At 42.0% G+C, this 19856-nt stretch overlaps 1 long non-coding RNA gene across 1 annotated transcript; it reads left to right on the forward strand.

The window, feature by feature from the left end:
* The first annotated feature begins 17309 nt into the window (after window positions 1-17309).
* LOC117130168 lies at window positions 17310-19239 on the forward strand. Its single transcript, XR_004453627.1, has 2 exons — window positions 17310-17450; window positions 18452-19239. It is a non-coding gene; the product is annotated as an uncharacterized LOC117130168 (long non-coding RNA).
* The last annotated feature ends 617 nt before the right edge of the window (window positions 19240-19856 follow it).

The following is a 19856-nucleotide window of genomic DNA, read 5'->3' on the forward strand; positions in this document are numbered from 1 at the left end:
ATCTGGTCGTGTCCTAGCTTCTCTAAGATGGCTGAGAAGTCAGTTGAGAGGGGGAGACTTCAAACCGGTTCCATGAAGAGGTGAAGCTGAAGTGTGAAGTGTGCGCAAAGCTGTGAAGAGTTGCTGCACCTATTAGGCCGTGATCCAGAGCTTCTTGTGTCCAACCACACTGGTTCTAAGGCACAAGAGCTCACTGGCCAATCCCTAGGCTTTGGAGAGCTCTACTTGTTGACATGAAGCAATAAGAGTTGAGTATATTGAGAGAAGGCAGTAAGGAGCAAGAGGATCATCAGTGTGATCCGATTAAGCAAAGAATCTCCTTACCTTGCATTGCAAGACTGTCCGTACAATCTACCCTACCTTGGAGTGCAAGATATGCAAAGGGAACTGATGAAATGAAGAGAGATGGCAAGAAGAATATCTTTGGTCGCCAATGGGAAGTGGAGAGACATTGGGAAGCAATGTCACGGGTCTGGTTAAGGATTCAAAGTCCCTTCCATCCGTTAGGACCTGTCATTATCAGGCTGAGCAATCTGTGCATACCAGTCCAAGAGTAGATTAGTTTATTAGTTCTATGGGATTCTTTGTTTAATATTTTCCCTAGATGCAATAGCTTCTTTGTCTCTCTTTATATACTCATGTATCATGTACCAAATGAAGTAAGGAAATATACTTCCTCATTACTCTCTCTCACATTTTCGAAATCACCTCTCTCTCTCCTTATCTCTCTCTCTCTCGGATCCTTAGTAAACCCTAGCTCTCTCTTCTCTTTGTTCTTGATAAATCACACAAGCTACTCTTATTATTCATACATTTTATCATGGTATCAGAGCAACAAAGCTCTTGAACCCTTTATCTACTTCCGCAAAACAAATCTCTGTTTCTTTTCTCGTTGTTCTTCACCAAGATCCTATCTTTGAATCCTCAAGATGGAGAACAGCAACAACAACAACAACAACCGCATTAGCATACCTGTGACTCTGAAGGGGATTAACTACCTCTTATGGGCCAGGATGGTGAAGATTGCCCTTGGAGGAAAGGGTTTGTGGAGTCATGTCTCAACAGAAGCGGCTCCAAAGCAAACCACCCAAGGAGAAGATGGACAGGAGATGGTGGTAGCTGATGAAGACAAGTGGGCACAGGAAGATCTCATGGTTCTCACAGTGCTCCTCAGCTCTCTTGAACCCGCCATCATGGAGTCTTACTCTTACTGTGAGACTACCAAACAGCTGTGGGATACACTTTACAAAGTGTATGGAAACGTCTCCAACCTCACAAGAGTCTTTGAAGTGAAGAGAGCCATCAATGCACTCAACCAAGGGGATGTGGAGTTTCAACCACACTTTGGCAAGTTCAGGTCCCTTTGGGCAGAGATGGAGCTGCTAAGACCACACACCACTGACCATGCCACTCTCCTAACCAGGCGTGAAGAGGACAGAGTGTTTGGACTACTGCTCACTCTTAACCCATCTTATGGGAGCTTGATCAAGCACATCCTAAGAGCTGATAAACTACCTGACCTGGATGAAGTGTGTGCTCAAATCCAGAAGGAAGAAGGCTCAGTGGGCTTGTTTGGTGGAAAGGGAGACTTAAGCATGGCGCATCAAGCAGAACAAGCAGTGGCAAACAAGGCAGCTTACAAACAAGATGAGAGGAAAGGCCTGACCTGTGACCACTGCAAGAAGAAGGGTCACTTGAAGGACAAATGCTGGATACTCCATCCCCACCTTAAGCCCAACAAGTTCAGGGAGACTCGCTCTCAATACCAAGATGCAAGGGCCAACTTCTCAGCTGATGGCGCTGAGCCAACAACTCCAATCACCATGGGTATAAGCAACCTAGGTGTGGGAAGTGCCACTGCCTCCACATCAGGGTATGCCACGCCAAGAGCCAACCTGGATGAGACCATCAAGAAGTCTGACTTAACAGCTCTCATCAAGGCTCTAAAGGAATCTGGTATATCTAAAACCCTTGGTGTTTCTCTTAATGCTTCACATACTGCTGATGGACCTATGAAAGTTTTTAAATCGGCTAAGCCCTTAGTTATAGACTCTGGTGCTTCCCATCACATGATAAGTGATTTAGAACTGATTAAAAACATAGAACCGGCCTTAGGAAATGTGATGATAGCAAATGGAGATAAAATCCCAATAAAAGGTGTAGGTAATCTTAGACTGTTTGATAAAGAAACTAAGGCTTTCTATATGCCCACCTTTGCTTCAAACCTATTGTCTGTTAAGAAAGTAACTAATGATCTCAATTGTCAAGTTACATTCACGCCTAACAGTGTGTACTTTCAGGATACTGATTCTAGTAAGTTGCTTGGCAAAGGTGTTACCAAGGGAGACTTGTACTTGCTTGAGGACACAAGACCTGCAACTGACTTATTTCCTGCCTTTCATTCTGTTTCTGAATTCCCTAAAGATGTAATATGGCATGCTAGACTAGGACATCCTCATTCTCATGCCTTGAACATCCTGTTGCCTAGCATTTCTTTTAAAAGTGATTGTGAGGCTTGTATCTTAGGAAAACATTGTAGAACTGTGTTTCCTAAATCAAAAACTCAATATGATAATTGCTTTGATCTCATCCATTCTGACGTATGGACTGCCCCATGTGCATCTAGAGAGCATCATAAATATTTTGTGACATTCATTGATGAAAAATCTAAATACACATGGATCACTTTGTTGCAATCTAAGGATAGAGTGCTAGAAGCTTTTAAAAACTTTCAAAGCTATATTACTAACCATTTCAATGTTAAGATCAAAATTCTTAGATCAGATAATGGTGGTGAGTATACTAGCACAGCCTTCAAACAACACCTAGCCTCACATGGAATCATTCAACAAACTAGCTGTCCTTATACACCTCAACAAAATGGAGTGGCTGAGAGAAAGAATAGACACTTGATGGAAGTGGCGAGGAGTATGATGTTCCATGCCAATGTACCTAAGCGTTTTTGGGGAGATGCCGTGGTCACGGCCACCTATCTAATCAACCGCACACCTACAAGAGTCCTCCTTGATGCCACTCCCTATGAGGTACTAAACAAATCTAGATCATCCATTGACCATTTGCGTGTGTTTGGGTGTGTGTGTTTTGTTTTGATTCCAGGAGAACTAAGGAACAAGCTAGAAGCAAAGAGCACAAAGGCCATGTTCATTGGGTACTCTACACATCAGAAAGGGTACAAATGCTATGTACCAGAGACAAGGAGAGTCCTAGTATCCAGAGATGTTAAGTTCATGGAATCCAAGGCCTACTATGATGAGAAGAGTTGGGGAGAACTCAAAGATCTATCTCATTCTGCCTCGGACAGAGCTAACAATCTGAAAGTTCTTATGGAAAGACTTGGCATCAACTTACCAAGGGAACCAGAGAAGGGCCGGGACACCACTCCTCAGCCTGATGGAGCTGAGGTACGCGACAATGAAGTCTCTCATCATGATCATGAGGGGGGCAATGGAGAACAACCTGCACAAGCTCAACATGAAGAAAACTCAGTATTGTCTCATGATCAAGATGAGATGGAGCAACCAGAAACTGAAGCTCAAGATAGTGAACTTGAGCAGACACCAGCTCTAAGAAGAAGTACAAGGATCAGGAGACCGGCTTCAGATTGGGTTAAGACAAGGATCTACTACAATGCTCAAGCCGTGGCACATCCAGTGAGTGGAGTATGCACCCTTGCTCAGTATCCAGAAGAACATCAAGCCTTTGTGAGCTCATTGGACCAGGAATGGATACCAAAAACGTATGCAGAAGCTATGGAGGATGATGAATGGAGGAACTCAGTGGATGATGAAATGGGGGCCATGGAAAGGAACAACACCTGGTATGAGACAGAGCTTCCAAAAGGGAAGAAAGCTGTGACTAGCAGACTCATACACACCATCAAGTACCTTGCAAATGGGAAGCCAGAAAGGAAAAAGACCAGACTGGTGGCAAGAGGGTACACACAAGTATATGGAGAAGACTACCTAGACACTTTTGCACCAGTGGCCAAGCTCCATACAATCCGGATCCTACTCTCATTGGCAGTGAACCTAGAATGGGATCTTTGGCAAATGGATGTGAAGAATGCATTCTTGCAAGGTGAATTAGAAGATGAAGTATATATGAGGCCACCTCCCGGAATGGAAGAGATGGTAAAACCAGGGAATGTCCTCAGACTCAGGAAGGCTATATATGGCTTGAAGCAATCACCAAGTAATGAACTCCTAGGATGCTTCTTTGGATTGAATTGGATAGATCCTTGTATAAACGAATCAGAGACTCAAGTTTATCAAGGTGATGGATCGTTTGGTGACACAAAGAGTTGCGGAATGGCTCCTTGATACTCCTAGATGACTAACTTGGATATTACACACCAAAATAGACACCCTTAGTTGTTGGATATGACACACCAACGAGATTCACTCAAGACTTGATGAGAAGTAAAGAGAGAACAAAGAAATCTGATAGATTTGTAGAAAAAGGATTGTGTTTAAAAGAGTGAACGCAAACACACTTATATAGAGAAGTATGGAACAGGCTCCATATTCTCGAGATCATTAAAGGGAACAGGCTCCCTTGGAACTACAACAAAGACTAAAGACTTATTCAAATTCGAAAAGAGTTTTTAAAACATGAAATAAAAACCATAGTTTAAAAATAACCTAAGGTGGAACCGTGATACATCATCTAAGGTTTATGTAAGTAACTTGTGGCCTCATTAAAAACCTTCCTTTGGAAAACCCAATGGGACAAAACCAAAGGCTAGGAAAAGAGCACACACAAGCACTTGCTTAGATGATGATCAGTTTGAAACCATTGCTTGAATGGTGATAAGAGTGTCTTGATTGATCAAACGTCCATCAAGACCGTCTTCTTGCTTCCATGAGATCATAAGTAGACTTCCAACAGCTTCTTTGAGTCTTCTAGCTTTGGCGCGAGTGATGGGACCTGGTGGAATGACTAAGGCATCATCTTCTTCCCTTGATTGGTCTTTGAACTCTTTATCTCCATCCTTATGCCGGTCCATGATCATATCATCCCCTCCCTCTTGAAAAGGATTTGTCCTCAAATCTGGCTCATCTGCAAAATAAGGAACCAAGTCAGTGATATTAAAACTATTGCTCACATCATACCTTCCTTGGAGATCCAGCTTGTAAGCATTGTTGCCGATTTTCTTTATGATCTCAAATGGTCCATCAATCCTTGGCATGAGCTTGGATTTCCTCTCATTAGGAAATCTTTCTTTCCTTAGGTGAATCCAGACTTGATCACCCACTTCAAAGACTCTTTCACGCCTCCCCTTGTTTGCTTGTTTGGCATATTGCTTAGTCTTCTCTTCTATGTTGCGCCTTGCTTGTTCATGAAGTTGTTGTACCTTCTCTGCCTTCTTCTTGCCATCAAGACTAACTCTTTCACACTCAGGTAAAGGTATTAGATCCAAAGGAGAGATGGGATTGAACCCATAAACAATTTCAAATGGAGAAAACTTAGTAGCAGAATGCACAGCATGATTATATGCAAATTCACAATGAGGCAAACAATCTTCCCATGATTTCAAGTTCTTCTTTATAATTGCACGCAAGAGTGTACCAAGAGTTCTATTAACTACTTCAGTCTGACCATCAGTTTGTGGGTGACAAGTAGTAGAAAATAATAGCTTAGTGCCTAGTTTAGACCAGAGAGTTTTCCAAAAGTAGCTTAGGAACTTAGTATCTCTATCAGATACAATAGTCTTAGGCATGCCATGTAAACGCACAATCTCCTTAAAGAACAAGTTAGCTACATGCAATGCATCATCAGTTTTATGACAAGCAATGAAGTGTGCCATCTTAGAAAATCTATCAACTACCACAAAGATTGAATCTTTACCAGTACGAGTTCTAGGCAATCCAACAATGAAGTCCATAGAGATATCATTCCAAGGATGATAAGGGATGGGTAAAGGCGTGTACAAACCATGGTTTTGGACTTTGGACTTAGCTTGTTTACAAGTTGCACACCTTTCACAGAGTCTTTCCACATCTCTTTTCATCCGCGGCCAGTAGAAGTGATCCTGCAAGGTCTTGAGAGTTTTTGCGACACCAAAATGTCCCATGAGGCTTCCTCCATGAGATTCCCTAACAAATAAATCTCTCAAAGAACAATTAGGCACACAAAGTCTATTATCATAGAAAAGAAATCCATCCTGCCTAAAGTAATGTCCAGCAGCAAATTTCTCACAAGACTTATAAGCATCTTTAAATTCAGGATCATTCTCATACATTACTTTAATCTGCTCAAATCCTAATAGCTTAACATCAAGAGTGTTCAAGAGAACATACCTTCTGGATAGTGCATCAGCAACTATGTTTTCCTTACCTTGTTTATACTTGATGACATAAGGAAATGTCTCAATGAACTCAACCCACCTTGCGTGTCTCTTGCTGAGTTTGTTTTGGCTTTTAAGGTACTTGAGAGACTCATGATCAGTGTGAATGACAAACTCCTTGGGCCATAGGTAATGCTGCCATGTCTGCAAAGCCCTTACCAAAGCGTAGAGTTCCTTGTCATAAGTAGCATAGTTGAGAGTCGCTCCTCCTAGTTTCTCACTGAAATATGCTATGGGTCTCTTCTCCTGCATAAGAACAGCACCAATTCCAATTCCTGAAGCATCACATTCAATTTCAAAAGTTTTATTGAAATCAGGAAGTATAAGAAGAGGGGCATTAGTAAGCTTCTCTTTTAGGCATTGAAAGGCAAGTTCTTGTGCTTCTCCCCATTTGAATCCAACTTCTTTCTTGATCACCTCAGTCAATGGAGCGGCTATGGTGCTAAAATCTTTTACAAACCGTCGGTAGAAGCCAGCTAATCCATGGAAGCTTCGCACTTCACTGATGGTTTTAGGAATCGGCCACTCTTGTATTGCTTTCACCTTCTCTTGATCTACCTTTACTCCATCTGCACTCACAACAAAGCCTAGAAAAACCAAGTGATCCGTTCCAAAAGTACACTTCTTAAGGTTAGCAAAAAGAGATTCCTTTCTAAGCACATCAAGAACAGCTCTAAGATGTCCTATATGATCATTAAAGCTCTTACTGTATACAAGGATGTCATCAAAGTATACCACAACAAATATGCCAATGAATGATCTAAGAACATGATTCATTAATCTCATGAATGTACTAGGTGCATTGGTTAATCCAAATGGCATGACTAACCACTCATAAAGACCATGTTTAGTTTTGAATGCAGTTTTCCATTCATCTCCTTCTTTCATCCTAATCTGATGGTATCCACTTTTCAAATCAATCTTAGAAAATATGCAGGAACCATGCAATTCATCAAGCATATCATCTAATCTAGGAATAGGATGGCGATACTTTACAGTGATGTTGTTGATGGCTCTACAATCAACACACATGCGCCAGCTTCCATCTTTCTTAGGCACAAGAAGCACTGGAACTGCACATGGGCTCATGCTCTCACGGATATGCCCCTTTGCCATCAACTCCTCAACTTGTTTTTGCAGTTCTTTAGTCTCCACGGGATTAGTCCTATAAGCTGGCCTATTTGGAAGTGTAGAACCAGGAACAAAATCAATCTGATGCTCAATCCCTCTAAGAGGTGGAAGACCAATTGGATTATCTTCAGGAAATACATCTTCAAATTCCTGTAAAAGACACTTAATTTCACTCGGATATACCGGTGTTGGGTCAGTAACATTCAAAAGAGACTCTTTAAAGATAAGTAAAAGAATAGATTGATGAGCATTGAGAGTTCTTTTGATTTCACCCGATTTGGCATAGAGACTATGCTGCTTCTTTGATTCAGGTTTGAGGTCTATTTCTTTCTTCTTTTGTAGCTGCAGTTGATCTTGATGAACTTCCTTTGGTGTTAGAGGAACCAGCACAGTCTTCTTTCCTTTGAACTCAAACGTGTGCTTGTTGGTGTAGCCATCATGTATCACTCGTCTATCTGATTGCCATGGCCGACCAAGAAGGATATGTCCAGCTTCCATAGGCAATACATCACAGAGAACCTCATCCTCATACCTTCCAATTGCAATGGGAACCGAAACCTGACTAGAAACCCTCATTTCTCCTTCTTCATTCAACCATTGAAGCCGGTAGGGCTTTGGATGTTTCTGTACTTGGAGGCCAAGCTTCTTTACCATAGTTTCACTAGCTACATTCACACAACTTCCTCCATCAATGATAAGACTACAGACCTTTCCTTGCACAAGGCACCGAGTGTAGAATAGATTCTCTCTCTGTTCTTGCTCTTCAGCTTTACTTTGCAAACTCAAAGTTCTTCTAGCCACCAATAACCTTCCTTTCACGGGTTCTTCTTCATATTCTTCTTCAATAAGCGCCTTACACTCAGACTCTGAAAGCTCATCCTCAGATTCATACTCTCCATTCTCAAGAAGAATCATGATTCTTTTATTGGTGCACTCATTTGCATAATGGCCTCTACCCTGACACTTAAAGCACTTAACATCTCTAGCTCTTGCACTTGAAACCTCGGCCTTTCCTTTATCCTTGCTGTAAAAGGAATTTGGCTTTGAGTCTTCTTTCAGTTGCGGTTTGCTTTCCTTTTGATAGCTAGACTTTTCTTCTTTAGTTCCCTGAAGTCTGGTGTTGTAACGAGAATGAGAATGGCCCTTCCTCTTAACTTGTTGCTCAACTAGTATAGCTTTGTGAAGCATCTCTTCTATCTCCACATAGTGCTGCATCTCAACATTATCTTGTATCTCTCGGTTGAGACCTCCTAAGAACCTAGCCATAGTAGCTTCTTTATCTTCAGAAACACGAGCTCTCAGCATCAACAGCTCCATGTCTTGATAGTATTCTTCAACAGATCGAGATCCTTGGGTGAGTCTTCTTAACTTCTGGTGCAAGTCGCGATGATAGTGATTTGGCACAAATCTTTTACGCATGAGAGCCTTCATCTCGTGCCATGTTTCAACGGGATACTCTTGGTTAAGTCTCCTGGTAGTCACAAGCTGGTCCCACCAACTCAGCGCATAGTCATGGAACTCAGTTGCTGCTATCTGAATCCTTTGGGCATTGGTGTAGTGCTTACAGTTAAACACCAACTCCATCTTCTTTTCCCATTCCAAGTAAGCATCCGGATCAACTTTGCCATGGAAAGGAGGTATCTTCAGCTTTAAACCAGCAAGATCATCTCTGTAAGTTCTCCTTTCATCATGATCTCTTCTATGTCTCCTTCTACTATCTCTAGAAGAGGAACTGCTGTGCGTGGCTCGGTTACGCTCATAGTAGTGGTCTGTTTCTTGTGATTCAGCATGCTCTCTCGGGGTTTCATCACGTCTTTCTCGTCTAGACTCATTGCTATGACCTTGGCCCGTAGCTTGCCTTATCTCTTGCCTTATTTCATCGCGAAGTTCCTTCATACTGCTCTTGATCATATCAGCAACGGTAGTGATCATCGTTTGGTTTAATTGCTCAGTCATCTGATCTCTCAATAACTTGTTCTGTCTCACGAGTTCTGCTTCATCTTCCGACTCTCTCACCATGGTACCTGATTCAGAAAACACTCAAACAAGTAAGATGTTCACAAGAATCAAATCAGAACAATTAGTCGACGCGGAAACAACTTTCAAAAGATTCAAAAGATAGAAAACTTGCAGATCACGGATCAGAGAATTCAAATCGACAAGACTAAGATTAGATCTATCAATTTGGATTTATGCAGATCAGATTCAAGACAAATAAGAACAGATCTATCACAGAAACAACACAAATCAAGTTATTCAGCAAGTGATTCGACAGATCAAGCGATTCGATTACTTCCTTCACACGGATCGGATGAGTTTGATTCAAAATATGATAAGAACACTTAGATCTAATAGGATTCAACACAGACGATTAGCAATCAGGTGATATGCTACTCAGATGATACGAGAAACAACAACAGATCGCAGATCTATCAATGGTAATCAAAGAAGTTGAAAAGTTTATTTGAAACAGAAGAGAAATCGAAAACTTCCCAATCCAAAGCAGCTCTGATACCACTTAATGAACTCCTAGGATGCTTCTTTGGATTGAATTGGATAGATCCTTGTATAAACGAATCAGAGACTCAAGTTTATCAAGGTGATGGATCGTTTGGTGACACAAAGAGTTGCGGAATGGCTCCTTGATACTCCTAGATGACTAACTTGGATATTACACACCAAAATAGACACCCTTAGTTGTTGGATATGACACACCAACGAGATTCACTCAAGACTTGATGAGAAGTAAAGAGAGAACAAAGAAATCTGATAGATTTGTAGAAAAAGGATTGTGTTTAAAAGAGAGAACGCAAACACACTTATATAGAGAAGTATGGAACAGGCTCCATATTCTCGAGATCATTAAAGGGAACAGGCTCCCTTGGAACTACAACAAAGACTAAAGACTTATTCAAATTCGAAAAGAGTTTTTAAAACATGAAATAAAAACCATAGTTTAAAAATAACCTAAGGTGGAACCGTGATACATCATCTAAGGTTTATGTAAGTAACTTGTGGCCTCATTAAAAACCTTCCTTTGGAAAACCCAATGGGACAAAACCAAAGGCTAGGAAAAGAGCACACACAAGCACTTGCTTAGATGATGATCAGTTTGAAACCATTGCTTGAATGGTGATAAGAGTGTCTTGATTGATCAAACGTCCATCAAGACCGTCTTCTTGCTTCCATGAGATCATAAGTAGACTTCCAACAGCTTCTTTGAGTCTTCTAGCTTTGGCGCGAGTGATGGGACCTGGTGGAATGACTAAGGCATCATCTTCTTCCCTTGATTGGTCTTTGAACTCTTTATCTCCATCCTTATGCCGGTCCATGATCATATCACCAAGAGCTTGGTACCACAAGCTAAGCACCACACTGAATGGAAGAGGCTTTGTGAAGTCTCAAGCGGATCACACACTGTTCACTCTCACTAGCCAGGAAGGAATTGTTGTAATCCTGGTCTATGTAGATGATATCATCATCACTGGTAGTAACAAGGAAGGGATCAGCTCAACTAAGACATTCCTCAAGGCCGCATTTGACATCAAAGATCTAGGAGAACTGAAATATTTCCTTGGCATTGAGATGTGCAGATCAAAGGAGGGATTGTTTATGTCCCAAAGGAAGTATACTTTGGACATTCTAAAGGAGGCAGGAGACCTTGGAGGAAGATTGGCCAAGACACCACTGGAAGAAGGCTACAAGGTTATGCGTGAGGGGGAGTTTGATGCAACTCCCTTTGAGGATGTCAAGAGGTATAGAAGAATGGTTGGGAAGCTCATCTATCTCACTATCACCAGGCCGGATGTGTGTTTTGCTGTGAACCAAGTGAGTCAACACATGCAAGCTCCTAAGGTACATCATTGGAACATGGTGGAAAGGATCTTGAGATACTTAAGAGAAGCCCCAGGTCAGGGAGTTTGGATGGCTTGCAACAAGAGTACTGAAGTTGTTGGGTATTGTGATGCTGATTGGGCTGGAGATAGAGTTGATAGGAGATCAACCACAGGCTATTGTACCTTTATTGGAGGAAACCTAGTCACATGGAAGAGCAAGAAGCAGAAGGTGGTCTCTTGCTCAAGTGCTGAGGCAGAATACCGATCTATGAGGAAGCTTACTAGTGAACTCATATGGATCAAGGGTTTGCTAAAGGACTTGGGCATAGAGATCTCCACGCCAATGACTATGCATTGTGACAATCAGGCAGCAATACACATTGCATCAAACTCTGTGTTCCATGAGAGGACTAAGCATATAGAAGTGGACTGTCACAAGGTGAGACAAGCAGTAGAGCAGCAAGTGATTCTTCCATGTTACACAAGAAGTGAAGATCAACTAGCTGACATATTCACCAAGGCAGCCAGTAGCAAGGTTTGTGAGTTCATCCACCCTAAACTTGGACTCATAGACCTCTCTTGTCACTAACACTCTCAACCGTGGAGTGTTCTACTCTTTTTCCTTGGCTTGGGTTTTCTCCCATGTGGTTTTTCTCAAGCTAAAGGTTTTAATGAGGGAATGCTTCATGGTGTCCAAGCTTGACCTGTTCCATGGTCAAGCTTGAGGGGGAGTGTTGACATGAAGCAATAAGAGTTGAGTATATTGAGAGAAGGCAGTAAGGAGCAAGAGGATCATCAGTGTGATCCGATTAAGCAAAGAATCTCCTTACCTTGCATTGCAAGACTGTCCGTACAATCTACCCTACCTTGGAGTGCAAGATATGCAAAGGGAACTGATGAAATGAAGAGAGATGGCAAGAAGAATATCTTTGGTCGCCAATGGGAAGTGGAGAGACATTGGGAAGCAATGTCACGGGTCTGGTTAAGGATTCAAAGTCCCTTCCATCCGTTAGGACCTGTCATTATCAGGCTGAGCAATCTGTGCATACCAGTCCAAGAGTAGATTAGTTTATTAGTTCTATGGGATTCTTTGTTTAATATTTTCCCTAGATGCAATAGCTTCTTTGTCTCTCTTTATATACTCATGTATCATGTACCAAATGAAGTAAGGAAATATACTTCCTCATTACTCTCTCTCACATTTTCGAAATCACCTCTCTCTCTCCTTATCTCTCTCTCTCTCGGATCCTTAGTAAACCCTAGCTCTCTCTTCTCTTTGTTCTTGATAAATCACACAAGCTACTCTTATTATTCATACATTTTATCACTACTCTTTTTCCCTTGCAAGGTTTTGTCCCAATGGGTTTTCCTTGTAAGGTTTTTAATGAGGGAGACTCTTCAGAGTATTAGATTAAGAGAATGAAATGATTTAGAGTAGATTAAGGAACAGAATGAGAGATTATGAAGAGTTTAGGTGAGAATCATGATTAAGTGAGTATGAATGTAGAGAGATAGACTCAGAACTGTATGTTTATTATTAATCACAAGAGTTACAATATATAGAGAGAGAGCATTAGGGTTTTCGAAATCATAAAGAGGAGCTAAGCATGTGAGGTCAACAAGGTTAGGATAAGATCTCTTTAACTCGGCCAATCAGTGTTCCCACATGCTTGGAGCATCTAGGATCTTGGACAAAGATGCTCTTGCCTTTCCAGCTGTGCCAGCCTGTAAAGCCGCGCCTCTCTTATCCTTAAACGGTCTGATCAGCCAGCCAAAGCCCCTTCTCTTCTCATAAGTTACTCGGGTAACTTATTGTAACCGCGGTCGAGGTTTCACCTGTCTGAATGTGTACGGACCGTACGGCCTTGTACGGCCTTGTACGGTCATGCCAATGTGAACCTCTCCCATCACCCCAATGCTTAACATACACTCTTCAGTCTTCACCCCTCACTACTCCTCACTTGTATATCCAACTCTTCTCAACACTCCCCCTCAAGCTTAGCTTTGTAAAGTCTAAGCTTGGACACTATGAGATCTTCCTCATTAAAAACCTCATCAAAGAAAACCCATTGGGACAAAACTTTGATGAGGGAAAAAGAGTAAAGACCTCATAGGAAGGGGATCAGCTCTTGGCTGAGAGATCAATGAGTCCTAACCTGATGTAGATGGACTCCATTGTCTTCATCCTTGCGGCTTTAGTAAACACATCAGCCAACTGATCTTCACTTCTTGTGTAGCATGGCAGGATCACTCCCAAGACTATCATCTGCCTTACCTTGTGACAATCCACTTCAATATGCTTGGTTCTCTCATGAAATACTGAGTTAGATGCAATGTGAATTGCAGCCTGATTGTCGCAATGCATTGTCATTGGCGCCGCTTGCTCAATCTCAATGTGCTTCAAGATCCCCTTGATCCACACTAACTCATTGGTAAGCTTCAGCATTGCCCTATACTCAGCTTCAGCACTTGAGCAGGAGACTACTTTCTGCTTCTTGCTCTTCCAAGTCACAAGGTTCCCTCCAATGAAGGTGCAGTAACCGGTTGTAGATCTTCTGTCTGCTCTATCTCCAGCCCAATCTGCATCACAATAGCCAACTACTTCTGTACTCCCATTGCATCCCATCCAAACTCCTTGGCCTGGTGATCCGTTGAGATAGCTAAGCACTCTGTCCACCATTCTCCAATGGTGATCCTTTGGAGCTTGCATATGCTGGCTAACCTGATTCACAGCAAAACAGATATCAGGTCGTGTGATAGTTAAGTAGATTAGCTTACCCACTAGCTTCCTATAAAGCTTAGGGTCATGGAACAGCTTGCTGTCTTCAAGCTCCCCCTCTCTTGGTACTTTGTACCCATCCTCCATTGGCATCTTAGCAGTTTGTCCTCCAAGTTTACCTGCATCTTTCAAAAGATCAAGTGTATACTTCCTTTGGGACATGAATAAACCTTCCTTGGATCTACAAATCTCAATTCCAAGAAAGTATTTCATTTCCCCTAAATCCTTGATTTCAAACACAGATTTAAGGTAGTCTTTGGTCTCTTGGATTCCAACCTTATCACTTCCAGTAATGATAATGTCATCCACATAGACCAATAGACAGATGATACCTGATTGCGTGACTAGAGTGAACAGCGTGTGATCCAATTCTGATTTCCGAAAACCTCTTCCATTTAAGGTTGTGCTCAGCTTATGATACCATGCTCTAGGAGATTGCTTCAGTCCATAAATGGCTTTCTTAAGTCTCAACACATTTCCAGGCTTCACCATGCTTTCTAGTCCCGGAGGAGGATGCATGTATACTTCATCTTCAAGTTCTCCTTGGAGAAATGCATTCTTCACATCCATTTGCCATAAGCCCCATCCAAGGTTTGTTGCAATGGATAGTATGATCCTGATTGTGTGAAGTTTAGCCACTGGTGCGAAGGTATCAATGTAATCCTCTCCATATGTTTGAGTAAACCCTCTAGCCACCAGCCTTGTCTTCTTCCTATCAATCCTTCCATCAGGTAGATACTTGATTGTAAATATCCATTTACAAGAAACAGCCTTCTTCCCTTTAGGCAGCTCACTCTCATACCAGGTTTCATTCTTGATCATAGCATCAGCCTCATCCGCAACTGAATCTCTCCATTCTCTGTCTTTCATTGCCTCCTCATATGTCCTTGGTATGTAGCTTGTATCCAAACTGATCATAAATGCGTGATGTTCATCTGGAAATTGAGCAAATGAACACACAGCTTGACTAGGATGTGCCACAGCTTGAGCATTGTAGTAGACTCTGGTATTGGTCCAGTTAGATGGATCCTTCCTCACTCTTGTGCTCCTTCTTAACGGCACTGTCTCCATAAGTGGATCACTCTCCACTCCTGGTTGAGTAGTTGCCGCTTCATTCAGAACTTCTTCTCCTCTTTCAGATTGTACCTCAGACTGATCTCTTTCTTCAGTTTCATCTTCATTTTGCATCCCTTGTTGATCAGGACTTACGCTCCCTTCATTCTCATGAGCTCCATCAGACTGGTTTCCCCCCTCATGATCAGCATGGGATGTGTCTTCAGCTTCATTTTGAACTGGTGCTTCTCGCCCTTTTGGATCCTGGGTTGTATTGATCCCAAGACCGTCCAAGATCATCCTAAGGCTTGCAGCCTTGTCAGATTGTTGAGCTAGATCCTTCAAATCTTCCCAGCTTCTTTCTTCATAGTACCCCTTAGTCTCTATAAACTTCACATCTCTTGATACTAGGAGTCTTCTTGTTTGAGGATCAAAGCACTTGTATCCTCTTTGTGTAGTGGAATACCCCACAAACATAGCCTTAGTACTCTTAGGTTCCAGCTTGTTCCTCATATCTCCCGGAATCAGTACATAACAAAGGCTTCCAAACACCCTCAAGTGGCTTAAGGATGGCTTGAGTTTGTTTAACACTTCAAATGGTGATTGATCCTGTAAGACTCTTGTGGGAATCCGATTGATCAAGTAGCAGGCTGAGATCACAGCATCACTCCAAAATCTCTTTGGGACATTTGTTTGGAACATCATTGATCTTGCAACCTCCATGAGGTGTCGATTCTTTCTCTCAGCCACTCCATTCTGCTGTGGTGTGTAGGGACAGCTAGTTTGATGAAGGATTCCATGTGAGGCTAGATGTTGCTTGAAGGCATTGCTTGTGTATTCCCCACCATTATCTGATCTGAAAATCTTAAGCTTGGCATTATAATGGTTAGATACATAAGCTTGAAAGTTTTTAAATGCCTCAAGAACTCTATCCTTAGTCTTAATGAGTGTTAACCAGGTGTATTTGGATTTTTCATCAATGAATGTTACAAAATACTTATAGTTTTCCCTAGACAAGCAAGGAGCAGTCCACACATCAGAATGCACAAGATCAAAACATTTTTCATAGATAGTAGTTGAGTTCTTAAAGACTGTCTTACAATGTTTGCCCAAGATACATGCTTCACATTCATTATTTTTAAACATGACACCTGGTAACATTAAGCTTAAGGCTCTAACATGTGGGTGACCTAGTCTAGCATGCCACAATGCATTATTATTCAAACTAGAAGTAGAACTAAACGAGCAACTTGAATTGGAAACAGGAGCTATGTCTTCTAGCATATAAAGCTCTCCTTTGGTAACTCCCTTGCCAATCATTTTCCTTGTCTCAATATCCTGAAACTTCACATCATTAGGACTAAAGATAACATTGCAATGCAAATCAGTAGTACATCTTTTAACAGATAATAAATTAGATGTGAATTCAGGCATATAAAATGCTTTAGACTCTTTATCAAACAGCTTTAGATTTCCTATTCCTTTAATTGCAATTCTATCACCATTAGCAATCATCACATTTCCACAAGCAGGTTCTATATTTTTAATCAAACTAGTGTCACTAATCATGTGATGAGAAGCTCCTGAATCTACAATCAATGGTTTTATCACATTACTAGCTGCAAAGGTTCTAGGCAAATCATTCAAGCTGTTTAGAGTTCTAGGTGCTCTAGTAGTCTCAATACTATGACTCAGATATCCATCAGTGTTGAAGCTTACATGATCCAAGAGAGCTTGGTGGTTATTCTAGAAGAGGAAGCAACCTGTTGAGAAGTATGATGAAGGATGAAGAAGCAATGTCCAAGGCGGCTTCAAGTGTTGAGGTGATTGGAGAGTGGCTGAAGCATCCTCATGTAGCTCAAGCAACAAGGTGGCGACTCTATAAGAAGAAGAAGCAGCCAAGACTCAGTAAGAGAAGTTGTATCTCCAAGAAGAGGCTGATCTGGTGTGTCCGAGCACTTCAACCTAACAAGAGGTTAGGTGAAAGGGGGAGAGACCAAGATTAGGCAGTAAGGAGAGTACAAGGCGTGGGATGATTGTAGAGGCCATGATCCAGAGTCTTTGTGTCCCTTACATTGTTGGTAAGGCACAAAGACTCACTGGCCAATCCCTAGGCCTTGGAGACTTTACTCTTTTTCCCTCATCAAGGTTTTGTCCCAAAGGGTTTTCCTTGGTGAGGTTTTTAATGAGGAAGTTCTTCAAGGTTCCAAGCTTGACTTAGGATCAGCTAGAGTCAAGCTTGAGGGGGAGTGTTAACTTGAAGAAAGGAATGGAGGAGCTAAAGGTGTTGAGTTGAGATGGATCTTGTACAAAGATAGGGCAAGAGCTTTAGAGATTGCCTATCAAGAGTGATGAGGAGTCTAAAGGTGTTCAGAAGTGATATGAGGGATGTTCTAAGCAAGGGAAAAGTCTAGGAGAGACTTAGAAGAGTGTTGAGGAGCAAATGGGTGAGTGTGCAATGTTAGGGTGAGGTAGTACGGATTTGGTACGGACGTGTACGGACCGTACGGATCCGTACGTACCAGGTCGATCCCAAAAGTGCATAACTTGACCATTTAAGAAGATATGAAGTTGGTGCGAAAATAGGGCGCAGCCTGACATCTCGGGAAGCTTGTACTAAGTCTGTGCAAGAATAGGGCAGCATTAGAGTGTGCTGGACGAAGGGATAAGGTTCTGATCCTAAGGCATCAAAGGAGTATCAAGAAGATCCCTTAGGAGTGTGATTGGCTACTTTAGTAAAGAAACAGGCTGGCTGTTGCTGGAAAGGAAGAGCAGCCTTGACTATGAATCTGGACAGTAACTTGGGAAGATGAAGAGGAGCCTAAGGAGAGCCAATCACACTCAGGCGCCAGCTTACCTTGTTTGAATTAAAGTGATCAGATATTACAAAGAAGACCATCTCATCTACACCATCCATTCCCTTAAGTTAATTATAGCCATCAGATATAGGTTTATGAGTTGCAATGATGTAAAGCCTATATAAGGATGTGTCTTGGACGTTTTGTAATCTCTTAAGAGAGTATGGGGGTTTTCCCCATCTCCTTCATAATTATAAAAGTGTGTTCTTGATCAGATTCCCTTAATCTACCCCTTTCTCAGTCTCTAATCTCTTAATCTCTCTAAGTCTCTTTGTTTCTGATTCAAGTTCATACTAGTTTCATCAGACCTCTTATTCAACTAGTTCAAGACCTTATCCTTTGCCTCTAATGGCTTCTCATACACATACACAGCCAGAGCTCTCAAATCTCATATGTTAACTTGAAGAAAGGAATGGAGGAGCTAAAGGTGTTGAGTTGAGATGGATCTTGTACAAAGATAGGGCAAGAGCTTTAGAGATTGCCTATCAAGAGTGATGAGGAGTCTAAAGGTGTTCAGAAGTGATATGAGGGATGTTCTAAGCAAGGGAAAAGTCTAGGAGAGACTTAGAAGAGTGTTGAGGAGCAAATGGGTGAGTGTGCAATGTTAGGGTGAGGTAGTACGGATTTGGTACGGACGTGTACGGACCGTACGGATCCGTACGTACCAGGTCGATCCCAAAAGTGCATAACTTGACCATTTAAGAAGATATGAAGTTGGTGCGAAAATAGGGCGCAGCCTGACATCTCGGGAAGCTTGTACTAAGTCTGTGCAAGAATAGGGCAGCATTAGAGTGTGCTGGACGAAGGGATAAGGTTCTGATCCTAAGGCATCAAAGGAGTATCAAGAAGATCCCTTAGGAGTGTGATTGGCTACTTTAGTAAAGAAACAGGCTGGCTGTTGCTAGAAAGGAAGAGCAGCCTTGACTATGAATCTGGACAGTAACTTGGGAAGATAAAGAGGAGCCTAAGGAGAGCCAATCACACTCAGGCGCCAGCTTACCTTGTTTGAATTAAAGTGATCAGATATTACAAAGAAGACCATCTCATCTACACCATCCATTCCCTTAAGTTAATTATAGCCATCAGATATAGGTTTATGAGTTGCAATGATGTAAAGCCTATATAAGGATGTGTCTTGGACGTTTTGTAATCTCTTAAGAGAGTATGGGGGTTTTCCCCATCTCCTTCATAATTATAAAAGTGTGTTCTTGATCAGATTCCCTTAATCTACCCCTTTCCCAGTCTCTAATCTCTTAATCTCTCTAAGTCTCTTTGTTTCTGATTCAAGTTCATACTAGTTTCATCAGACCTCTTATTCAACTAGTTCAAGACCTTATCCTTTGCCTCTAATGGCTTCTCATACACATACACAGCCAGAGCTCTCAAACCTCATATGGTATCAGAGCCAGGTTCATCAGAACCTGAGCTGAAGCTTCCGCAAACACACTGCTCTCTCCTCAGCTCAAATCCAAACCATTGAAGCTCTCTCCATCCGGTTCAGCTCCTTATGAAGAAGAAGACTGAAGCTTGGCGAGTTCTCATGGTTCCTCATCCTGTTCTCTTCCAGTCCTGATGGTGATTCTCCTTGGAAGCAGAGGTGTATGGACAAGGCCTAGCTATCCTTGTACCAAGGCGCCTTGTCCAAGAGAAGAACACATCCGGTTCCAAAGAAGATGGTGTCAAGAGCTTGGCGCCTAGTGGAGATGAAGAAAGGAGGGGTCTTTGAAGCTGATGGTACAAGATGGAGGCCATGAACTGAAGGTGAAGGAGGTGGGTGACGATCCACACTCTCAAGTCCAACAAAGCATGGCCGGTTTCATGAAAGGTTAAGG

This window comes from Brassica rapa, unplaced genomic scaffold (assembly GCF_000309985.2).
Source record: "Brassica rapa cultivar Chiifu-401-42 unplaced genomic scaffold, CAAS_Brap_v3.01 Scaffold0340, whole genome shotgun sequence".
NCBI lineage: Eukaryota > Viridiplantae > Streptophyta > Magnoliopsida > Brassicales > Brassicaceae > Brassica > Brassica rapa.